Here is a 12729-nt window from a genome sequence, read left to right on the forward strand (position 1 = left end):
CAAAAATTATAATTGAGGAATAGCACCGAAGAGGTCACAGAATTTTAGCATCTTCTGCCACCACTTTATATTTAGTGTTATCTTCTATGAACTCCTTTATTTTTTTTTCAAAATAAACTATCAGTAAAATTTAACATTTGATAAACTTCCTATGATTTGTTAGTATTAACTCTTTCCAGCTAGTTGAAAACATTTTACTATAGAAATGATGTTAATAATGTGCTATCACTGTAGATTAACATACATGTATACACCAATAAGTATCTATTTATTCAAATGAGTGATGATATTTTTATTGGGGTAGATATTGTTAAAAATTATCACAGCAGTATTTCACAGCATAATTATGGACTTTCTCTTTGGATGCATTTTCAATCCTTACTTCACTATGCAGGCTATCATTAACCACAGGGTAAATTTATTTAAAAGGAGAGATTAGGATTCTCCCAATCTGAACATTAAAAGGAAGTGTAAAGTCATTCAAATCTGAGATCCACAATGACCAATCAAGATCAAGTAGTAAAGTGAAGTCAGACAGAGAAAGACAAATACCATATGATATCACTTATATGTGGAATCTAAAGTGAGACACAAATGAACTTATCTACAAAACAGAAAGACTCACAGACATAGAGAACAGACTAGTGGTTGCCAAGAGGAGGTGTCAGGGAGGGATGGATTGGGAGTTTGGGGTTATCAGATTCAACTAGTACATATAGAATGGGTAAACAACAAAGTCCTATTGTATAGCACAGGGAACTGCATTCAATATCCTGTGATACACCATAATTGAAAAGAATATAAAAAAGAATGTATGCATATATACACTACTATGAATAAAATAGATAACTAATGAGAACCTATTGTATAGCACAGGAAACTCTACTCGGTGCTCTGTGGTGACTTAAAAGGGAAGGAAATCCGGAAAAGAGGAGATATATGTATACACATGGTTCACTTTGCTGTACAGCAGAAACTGACACAGCAGTGTAAAGCAGCTGTACTCCAATTTTACAAAAGCCAGTTGTATAAAAACAAGAGAATATATGCACATGTATAACTGAATCACTTTGCTGTACAGCAGAAATTAACACAACATTGTAAGTCAACTGTACTTCAATTAAAAAAATTTAAAAAAAGATCAAGTAGAAGATTCTTTGGTTACTGTCTATAGGTAGTCCCATATCATAAGGGTCACCAAATTCCGGTTTTAAATAGTGGTCAGTGTTAATATTTAATATCATGAATCAACTCGTATGGACCTTGGTAAACATTCTGGATATTTCTGTGAAGGTGATTTTTGGAAGGCATAAGTTACCCTTTATGGTAATGTGGGTGGATTCATCCAATCAGTTGAAATCCTTAATAGAAAATTACTGACCTCCTCCAAACAAGAAAGAATTCTGCCAGCAGACAGGGTTTGGACTTGAACTGCAGCTATTCCCTAAGCTCCCAGCCTGCTGGTCTACCCCAGGTAATTGGTTGATTGATTGATTTGGACATGTCAAGCTTCTGCATTTGTGTAAGCTAATTACCTAAAATAAATATATTTATCTTACTCTTTGTCTCTCTTTCTGTATCTGTGTATTTGTGTTTTTAGACAGATGGCTAAGAGTTGGAGCAATGGGGCACAGAATACTAGGCAGAGGAGAAAAGAAAATACAGGGAATTGAATATTTTCAAAATCTCAATACCCAAATTGAACTACAGTGATCACATAATAGAGTGTTACCTCTAGCTACAAAAGCCTACTAACTTATGTGATACAGTTTAAACTGTAGCCTGGGAAACCAACCAGTATAATTATTACTACATTTCTATGGAAACACTAATTTTCTCTTCCCAGAAAGAAACATTAAAAGAAATCTTTAGGAATTCAGTCTGTTTGTCAATTGGAAATTCATGAATAATTTTAGATTTGTGTAAGGATAATATGCATTCATTACCTCAAATTGAGAATTGTGCATATTTTATTTAAACTTTTCTGCATTTGAACTAAAGTTGTATAATTTCTTCACATTCATTCTTGATTATTTACTCTCTCTCAAAATTTATTAAATATACAACATACTCCATGTCCATTGCATTGCTCTTTGCACAAACAAAAACAAAATGTGAAAACATACAAAACACTAACTCAAAGTTAAACGGTAGCTGAACTTGCAAAAAGTAAACCAGCATGGAAACGTTTATAGAAAATAGAGTTTAGCCCTTATTGTAATTTAGAGGAGCTAAGTTTTTTTGCCGTCAGTCTATACTATTGACAGAAAAATATTCAGGAATTAGAAATTTTAGAAGCTGTTTCATTTTAAAATCAGCTTCTTAAATTCAGAATGATTATCCAAGCAAAAATTTAAATGCACCCATAGGATAATGGACAGTGTCAGAAATTCTATGACTTCATGGTAAGCTCATTCGTGGTTGACTGGAAGTTATTATTTTTATTGTGGCGTGACATGGTACTACCTAGATTTATTTTTCAAATTAATTATCTTGGAAAAAACATATTTGAATTAATGTGAAATATTGGAAAATATATCAGGGTGCAACTGGAGGCAGATAAATAAATTAGAAAGAAATTGCTTATTGACTCTCTGGGAGATAACATAGACTAAAAAGGGCACAAAAGACTATGACTATGTCAACTTCTAACTCATTTTACTCCCAGAATTATAATTTTAAAATAAATTAGAGGATTAGCTAGACTTACACAATATCATGTATCTTAACATAACTATTTTCAGTAAACTCTGGGTATTCTAGGAAAGGTGTCAGAGAAGGAAATAGAGTGGAGAGCTGTGAGATATATATGATGGGATTATGATTTTTTTTTCTTTTGCTACACTTATCATAAGGATATTTATTCAAGTGGAACACAGGAGTCTTTCTAAATAGTTCTTTATACTGATGGGTAATTGCCTCTGACTGGTGGAGAAAATAACTGGAAAAGCTCTAGGTAAAGGAGGTTTGAATGTCTACAGTATAAATTGATCATTGTTGTTTTTTGGAGCTTCTGAACTATGACAATCTTCCACAACTCAACAAAATCTAGTTAAAATTAATGAGGTACCAAAGAAGTGCATGTTCAGCAGCTTAACTAACTTAAAGTGGAAGAATCAAACCCCATATAAAGAGCAGATGCTCCACCGTGCCTAGGGATGAATATATTATAGATTCTGAAAAATCATCACACCTTCACATTTCTAAATGTCTGAGGACCTGTACATGAAGGTAGCTGGAGTATGACAACAGTTTTTATTTCAAGTTAATCTTTAGGATAGTTTTCAAAACATACTTAAAATTCTCTATTAGTTTGAGTAACATTATATTTTCTAGGGCATAGTATGGATTTCATAATACCACTTGCATATTTATATTTATTTTATTACAGATATTCTGCTATGTGATGATTACCAAAATGTCTATTATATTATAAAATCAAATATAACATTCATATTATTTTAAGGTATGTTTTCTAGATTTAGTGGAATTTGGACTATGTTATTTGAAGCCTCACCTGCCTTCATGTCATAGACTCTGGAATCTAGAATTATTTTTCACTTTCATGTAAATGTCAGTAAACTGAATTTATAGTTCTTTATGAGTTTACCTTGAATTCTACGTGTCATATGTTCTAACTGTAAAATGTGGATAATAACAATAATAATACTTATGATAACACCCAGTTGTAGAGTTGTTTTGTGGCTAAATTGCACAATCTATGTAAAGTAATTTACACAGTTACTTTTAAAATTTGTGTAGTCTCAGTATTGAACAAAGTGATTATTACATAGTAACTAGTCAATAAATATCACTGATATTAGTAAAAGTTATAGTATTATTAGCAAATGACAAATACTATACTGAGTTTTTAAATTAGAGAGGTGAATATGGTAAATAGAATCTTGATGTTGAAAATAATTTTTAAAAAGCAGAAATAAATGCAGAGCAAAAAGAACCCTCATCCATTGCTGATGGGAATTCCTAATAGAAGAGCTGCTTTGGAAGACAGTTTGGAAAATTTTGCACAGTTCATCATAGACTCAGCACTCCCTGTGAATAGGTATTGATTCAAATAAATTGAAAACTCATATTTACACAAACACCTGCACATGAATATTTGTAGCATCTTTATTCAGAAACTGAAAGCAACCAAGATGTCCATCAACAGGGGAATGGATGGACAGACTGATACCTCTGTGCAATGGAATATCTATTCAACAATGAAAAGGAGAATATATTAATTCATACAAAATCATGGCTGAATCTAAATACCTTTTGCCAAGTGAAAGAAACCAGAACCCAAAAGGATATTTATTGTAATATTACATTCATATAACATATTGGAAAGGCAAGTCTATAGGAACAGAAAATGATCAGTTGTTACCAGAGTCTGGAGGAATGAAATGTGACTTGATGACAAAAAAGATATACAGAGAATGTTTTAGGGTGATGTTCTACATGATACTGGGGCACTGGATACCTCGTTCTATGTCCAAACCTAGAGAAGTATATTTCACAAAGTGTAAACTTTAATGTATGAAAACCTAAAAAAAAAAAAAATCAACCAGGATGTCATGATGGAATAAAAACTGTGAAGAATGAATCTAACCATATTACAAATGTATCAAAAAACCTTACTGAAGGGTGTGGAGTGAATAAGGAGCTGACTCGAGCTGACTTCAGTAACATTGGCAAACAGTGTTTTTACTGGAAACATTAACATTAACAACAAAAAGGACTGTCCAAAAACATGGTAGTCTATTTGTTTTGTTTTGTTCTTTTTCCTCAGAGAAATATAGTTTAACAATTCTAAAACTCTTTACATGTATTTAAGAGATTAAAAATAAGTAATAAATGATCGATAGTGAGAGCCTGGATTCTTACTGTCAGAAAATTTCCAGATAATATCAATAGATACTGCACCTTCCAGAAGTGAAACTTAATTTTCTCTTCCTCTTAAGTGGGGATGGATTAATGGACTCACTTTCAAAAATAAAGTGTGGGAGAGACCTTCAAGATGGCATAGGAGTAAGACATGGAAATCACCTTCCTTCCCACAAATACAACAGAAATACATCTACATGTGGAACAACTCCTACAGAACACCTACTGAACGCTGGCAGAAGACCTCAGATCTCCCAAAAGGCAAGAAACTCCTCACGTACCTTGGTAGAGCAAAAGAAAAAAACAGAGACAAAAGAATAGGCACAGGACATGCCCCTCTGGGAGGGAGCTGTGAAGGAGGAAAAGTTTACACACACTAAGAAAGCCCCTTCACTGGTGGAGATAGGGGGGGTGGTGAGGGGGAAACTTCAGAGCCACAAAGGAGAGCACAGGAACAGGGATGCAGATGGCAAAACTGAGAGATTCCCGTACAAAGGATTGGTGTCGACCAGCACTAACCAGCCTAAGAGGCTTGTCTGCTTACCCAGCGGGGCAGGTGGAGCTGGGAGCTGAGGCTATGGTTTCAGAGGTCAGACCTCAGGGAGAGGACTGGAGCTGGCTATGTGAACACAGCCTGAAGGGGGCTAGTGCACCACAGCTAGCTGGGAGGGAGTCTGAGAAAAACTCTGGAACTGCCTAAGAGGCAAGAGACCATTGTTTCGGGGTACGCAAGGAGAGGGGATTCAGAGCACCACCTAAACAAGCTCCAGAGATGGGCGCAAGCCACGACTATCAGAATGGACACCAGAGAGGGGCCTGAGATGCTAAGACTGCTGCTGCAGCCACCAAGAAGCCTGTGTGCAAGCACACATCACCATCCACACCTCCCCTCCTGGGAGGCTGTGCAGTCCCACACTGTCAGGGTCCCATGATCCAGGGACAAGTTCCACAGGAGAACACACATCACACCTCAGGATGTTACAACATCATGCCAGCCTCTGTCACTGAAGCCTCACCCTGCATTCCATATGCCTCCCTCCCCCTGGCCTGAGTGAGCCAGAGACCCTGAATAAGCTGCTCCTTTAACCCTGTCCTGCCTAAGCGAAGAATAGATGCCCTCAGGAGAGCTACACACAGAGGCAGGGCCAAATCCAAAGCTGAACCCCAGGAGATGTGAGAACAAAGAAGAGAAAGGGAAAGTTCTCCCAGCAGCCTCAGGTGCAGCGGATTAAATATCCACAGTCAACTTGATGTACGCTGCATCTCTGGATACGTGAAGGGACAACAAATCATCCCAAAAATGAGGTGGTGGACTTTGGGAGCAACGGTACACTTGGGGTTTTCTTTCTGCATCTAATTTTTTTTCTGGTTTTATGTTTATCTTAGTTTAGTATTTAGAGTTTATTATCTTTAGTAGATTTCTTTATTGATTTGGTTGCTCTCTTCCTTTATATATATATATATATATTTTTTTTTTCTTTTTCCCTTTTTGTGGGTGTGTATGTGTATGCTTCTTGGTGTGATTTTGTCTCTATAGCTTTGCTTTTACCAGTTGTCTCAGGGTTCTGTCTATCCTTTTTCTTCTTTTATTACTTTAAATTTTTTTAAATTTTTAATATTTTTTCTTATATTTTCTTTTCTTTCTTTCTTTCTTTCTTTCTTTCTTTCTTTCTTTCTTTCTTTCTTTCTTTCTTTCTTTCTCTATATTCTTTGGAACTGTGAGTTTGACAGGGTCTTGGTGCTCAAGCTGGGAGTCAGGCCTGTGCCTCTGAGGTGGGAGAGCTGAGTTCAGGTAATTGGTCCACCAGAGACCTCCTGACTCCACATAATATCAAATGGCAAAAGATATCCCACAGATCTCCATCTCAATGCTAAGACCCAGCTCCACTCAATGACGAGTAAGCTAGAGTGCTGGACACCCTATGCCAAACAAATGGCAAGACAGGAACACAACCTACCCATTAGCAGAGAGGCTACGTAAAATCATAATAAGGTCACAGACACCCCAAAACACACCACTGAATGCAGTCGTGCCCACCAGAAACACAAGATCCAGCCTCATTCACCAGAATATTGTCACCAGTCCCCTCAACCAGGAAGCCTACACAACCCACTGAACCAACCTTAGCCACTGGGGACAGAAACCAAAAAACAATGGGAAGTACGAACCTGCATCCTGTGAAAAGGATTCCACAAACACAGTAAGTTAAGCAAAATGAGAAGACAGAGAAACACACAGCAGATGAAGGAGCAAGGTAAAAACCCAGCAGACTAAAAAAATGAAAAGGAAATAGGCAGTGTACCTGAAAAATAATTCAGAGTAATGATAGTAAAGATGATCCAAAATCTTGGAAATAGAATGGAGAAAATACAAGAAACGTTTAACAAGGACCTAGAAGAACTAAAGAGCAAACAAACAATGATAAACAACACAATAAATGAAATTAAAAATGTTCCAGAAGGAATCAATAGCAGAATAACAGAGGCAGAAGAAGGGATAAGTGATCTGGAAGATAAAATAGTAAAAATAACTACCACATACCAGAATAAAGAAAAAAGAATGAAAAGAACTGAGGACAGTCTCAAAGACCTCTGGGACAACATTAAATGCACCAACATTCGAATTATAGGGGTACCAGAAGAAGAAGAGAAAAAGAAAGGGACTGAGAAAATATTTGAAGAGATTATAGTTGAAAACTTCCCTAACATGGGAAAGGAAATAGTCAATCAAGTTCAGGAAGTGCAGAGAGTCCCACATAGGATACATTCAAGGAGAAATATGCCAAGACACATATTAATCACTATCAAAAATTAAATACAAACAAAAGATATTAAAAGAAGCAAAGGGAAAACAACAAATAACATACAAGGGCATCCCCATAAGGTTAACAGCTGATCTTTCAGTAGAAACTCTGCAAGCCAAAAGGGAGTGACAGGACATATTTAAATTGATGAAAGGATAAACCTACAACCAAGATTACACTATTCAGCGAGGATCTCATTCAGATTCGTTGGAGAAATTACACCTTTACAGACAAGCAAAAGCTAAAAGAATTCAGCACCACCAAACCAGCGTTACAACAAATGCTAAAGGAACTTCTCTAGGCAGGAAACACAAGAGAAGGAAAAGGCCTACAATAACGAACCCAAAACAATTAAGGAAATGGTAATAGGAATATACATATCAATAATTAACTTAAATGTAAATGGATTAAATGCTCCAACCAAAAGACATAGACTAGTTGAATGGATACAAACACAACACCCATATATATGCTGTCTGCAGGAGACCCACTTCAGACCTAGGGACACATACAGACTGAAAGTGAGGGGATGGAAGAAGATATTCCATGCAAGTGGAAATCAAAAGAAAGGTGGGGGGCTTCCCTGGTGGCACAGTGGTTGAGAGTCCGCCTGCCGATGCAGGGAACATGAGTTCGTGCCCCAGTCCAGGAAGATCCCACATGCCGTGGAGCGGCTGGGCCCATGAGCCATGGCCACTGACCCTGCATGTCCGGAGCCTGTGCTCCACAACGGGAGAGGCCACAACAGTGAGAGGCCCACGTACCGCAAAAAAAAAAAAAAAAAAAAAAAGAAAGGTGGGCAGACAATTCTCATATCAGACAATATAGATTTTAAAACAAAGACTATTACAATAGACAAAGAAGGACACTACATAATGATCAAGGGATTAATCAAAGAAGAAGATGGAACAATTGTAAATATTTATGCCCCCAATATAGGAGCACCCCAATACATAGGGCAAGTGCTAACAGCCATAAAAGAGGAAATTGACAGTAACACAATCATAGTAGGGGACTTTGTCACCTCATTTTCACCAATGGACAGATCATCCAAAATAAAAATAAATAGGAAACACAAGCTTTAAATGATACAGTAAACAACATGGAATTAATTGATATTTATGGGCATTCCATCCAAGAACAACAGAATACAATTTCTTCTCAAGTGCTCATGGAACATTCTCCAAGGTAGATCATATGTTGTGTCACAAATCAAGCCTTGATAAATTTAAGAAAATTGAAATCCTATCAAATATCTTTTCTGATCACAACACTACGGAACTGAATGTCAATTAAGGGAAAAAATCTGTAAAAAACAGAAACACATGGAGGATAAACAATACACTACTAAGTAACCAAGAGATCACTGAAGAAATGAAAGAGGAAATAAAAAATACCTATAAAAATGACAATGAAAACATAACAACCCAAAACCTATGGGATGCAGCACACCCATTCTAAGAGGGAAATTTATAACAATACAATCCTACCTCAAGAAACAAGAAACATCTCAAATAAACAACCTTAACTTACACCTAAAACAATTAGAGAAAGAAGAACAATACCCCAAAGTTACCAGAAGGAAAGAAATAATAAAGATCAGATTAAAATAAATGAAAAAGAAATGAAGGAAACAATAGCAAAGATCAATAAAACTAACAGCTGGTTTTAGAGAAGATAAAAAAAAATTGATAAACCATTTAGACAGACTACTCAAGAAAGAAAAAAGGTGAAGACTCAAATCAACAGTATTAGAAAAGAAAAAGGAGAAGTAACAACTGACAGTGTAGAGATACAAAGGGTCATGAGAGATTACTATAAGAAACTCTATGTCAATAAAGTGGACAACCTGGAAGAAATGGACAAATTCTTAGAAAAGCACAACATTCTGAGACTAAACCAGGAAGAAATAGAAAATATAAACAGACCAATCACAAGCACTGAAATTGAAACTGTGATTAAAAATCTTCCAAAAAACAAAAGCCCAGGACCATATGGCTTCACAGGCAAAATCTATTAAAAATTTAAAGAAGAGCTAACACCTGTCCTTCTCAAATTCTTCCAAAATATAGCAAAGGGAGGAACACTCCCAAACTCATTCTACGAGGCCACCATCACCCTGATAGCAAAATCAGACAAAGATGTCACAAAGAAAGAAAACTATAGGCCTACATCACTGATGAACATAGATGCAAAAACCCTCAACAAAATACTAGCAAACAGTATCCAACAGCACATTAAAACGATCTACACTGTGATCAAGTGGAGTTTATCCCAGTAATGCAAGGATTCTTCAATATATGCAAATCAATGAATGTGATACACCATATTAACAAATTGAAGGAGAAAAGCTGTATGATCTTCTCAATAGATGCAGAAAAAGCTGTTGACAAAATTCAACACCCATTTATGGTAAAAACCCTCCAGAAAGTAGGCATAGAAGGAACTTACCTCAACATAATGAATGCCATATATGACAAACCCACAGCCAACATCATTCTCAATGATGAAAAACTGAAATCATTTCCTCTAAAATCAGGAACAAGAAAATGTTGTCCACTCTCACCACTATTATTCAACATATTTTTGGAATTTTTAGCCCCAGCAATCAGAGTAGATAAAGAAATAAAAGGAATCCAAATCGGAAAAGAAGAAGTAAAGCTGTCACTGTTTGCAAATGACATGCTACTATACATAGAGAATCCTAAAGATGATACCAGAGACTACTAGAGGTAATCCATGAATTTGATGATACAGCAGGATACAAAATTAATGCACAGAAATCTGGCATTCCTATACACTAATGATGAAATATCTGAAAGAGGAATTAAGAAAACATGCCCATTTACCACTGCAACAAAAAGAATAAAATACCTAGGAATATACCTACCTAAGGAGACAAAAGACCTGTATGCAGAAAACTATAAGACACTGATGCAAGAAATTAAAGAGGATACAAACAGATGGAGACATATGCCATGTTCTTGGATTAGAAGAAACAACATTGTGAAAATGAATATACTACCCAAAGCAATCTACAGATTCAATGTAATCCCTATAAAACTACCAATGGCATTTTTCACAGAACTAGAACAAAAAAAATCACAATTTGTATGGAAACACATAAGACCCTGAATAGACAAAGCAATCTTGAGAAAGAAAAACAGAGCTGGAGGAATCAGGCTCCTGGACTTTAGACTATACTACAAAGCTACAGTAATCAAGACTGTATGGTACTGGCACAAAAACAGAAATATATATCAATGGAACAGGATAGAAAACCCAGAGATAAACCCATGAACATATGGTAACCTTATTTTGCCTTTTATGCCTTTAAAGGAGGCAAGCATATACAATGGAGAAAAGACAGCCTCTTCAATAAGTGATGCTGGGAAAACTGGACAGCTACATGTAAAACAGTGAAACTAGAACACTACCTAACACTGTATATAAAAATAAACTCAAAATGGATTAAAGACCTAAATGTAAGGCCAGACACTATCAAACTCTTAGAGGACAACATAGGCAGAGGACTCTATGACATAAATCACAGCAAGATCCTTTTTGACCCACATCCTAGAGAAAAGGAAATAAAAAAAACAAATAAACAAATGGGACCTAATGAAACTTAAAAGCTTTCGCACAGCAAAGGAAAACCTAAACAAGATGAAAAGAAAACCGTCAGAATGGGAGAAAATATTTGCAAATGAAGCAACTGACAGTGCATTAATCTCCAAAATATACAAGTAGTTCATGCAGCTCAATATCAAAAAAAAACAAACAACCCAATCCAAAAATGGGTTGAAGACCTAAATAGACATTTCTCCAAAGAGGACATACAGATTACCAATAAACCCATGAAAGGATGCTCAACATCATTAATCATTAGAGAAATGTAAATCAAAACTACAATGAGGTTTCACCTCACACCGTTCAGAATGGCCATCATCAAAAAATCTACAAACAATAAACGCTGGAAAGGGTGTGGAGAAAAGGGAAACCCCTTGCACTGCTGGTGGGAATGTAATTGGATACAGCCACTACGGAGAACAGTATGGAGGTTCCTTAAAAACTAAAAATGAACTACCATACGATCCAACAATCCCACTACTGGGCATATACCATGAGAAAAAATTCAAACAGTGTCATGTACCACAATGTTCATTGCAGCACTGTTTACAATAGCCAAAACATAGAAGAAACCTAAGTGTCCATTGATAGATGAATGGATAAAGAAGATGTAGCAAATATATACAGTGGAATATTATTCAGCCATAAAAAGAAACGAAATTGAGTTATTTGTAGTGAGGTGGATGGACGTAGAATCTGTCATACAGAGTGAAGTAAGCTAGAAAGAGAAAAACAAATACTGTATGCTAATACATATATATATATATATGGAATCTCAAAAAGGTTCTGAAGATCCTAGGGCCAGGACAGGAAAAAAGATGCAGATTTAGAGAATGTACTTGAGGACATGGGGAGAGGAAAGGGTAAGCTGAGATGAAGTAAGAGAGTGGCATGTACATATATTCACTACCAAATATAAAATAGATAGATAGTAGGAAGCAACTGCATAGCACAGGGAGATCAGCTCGGTGCTTTGTGACCATCTAGAGCAGTGGGAAAGGGAGGGTGGGAGGGAGACGCAAAAGGGAGTGGATATGGGGATATATGTATACGTATAGCTGATTCACTTTGTTTTACAACAGAAACTAACACAACATTGTAAAGCAATTACACTCCAATAAAGATGTTAAAAAAAAAATAAAGTATGAAAAGGAACAATAAATAGTAACTTTAAAAGGGAGAAAACTGGAACACACTACCTTAACTAAGTGATCAAAGTTAAAATTATCAATAATGTTGTGTGGCTATTACTTACCTCTGCCATGATATGGTAAGATGGGTATTTGACCTCTGTGACATTCTTCCCCAAAAACCATAAATCCAGTACAATTATGAGAAAAACACCGGGAAAACCCAAAATATGAGACATTTTAGAAAATACTATACCAGCACTCTTCAAAACTGTCAA

This window comes from Delphinus delphis, chromosome 18 (genome assembly GCF_949987515.2).
Source record: "Delphinus delphis chromosome 18, mDelDel1.2, whole genome shotgun sequence".
Lineage (NCBI taxonomy): Eukaryota > Metazoa > Chordata > Mammalia > Artiodactyla > Delphinidae > Delphinus > Delphinus delphis.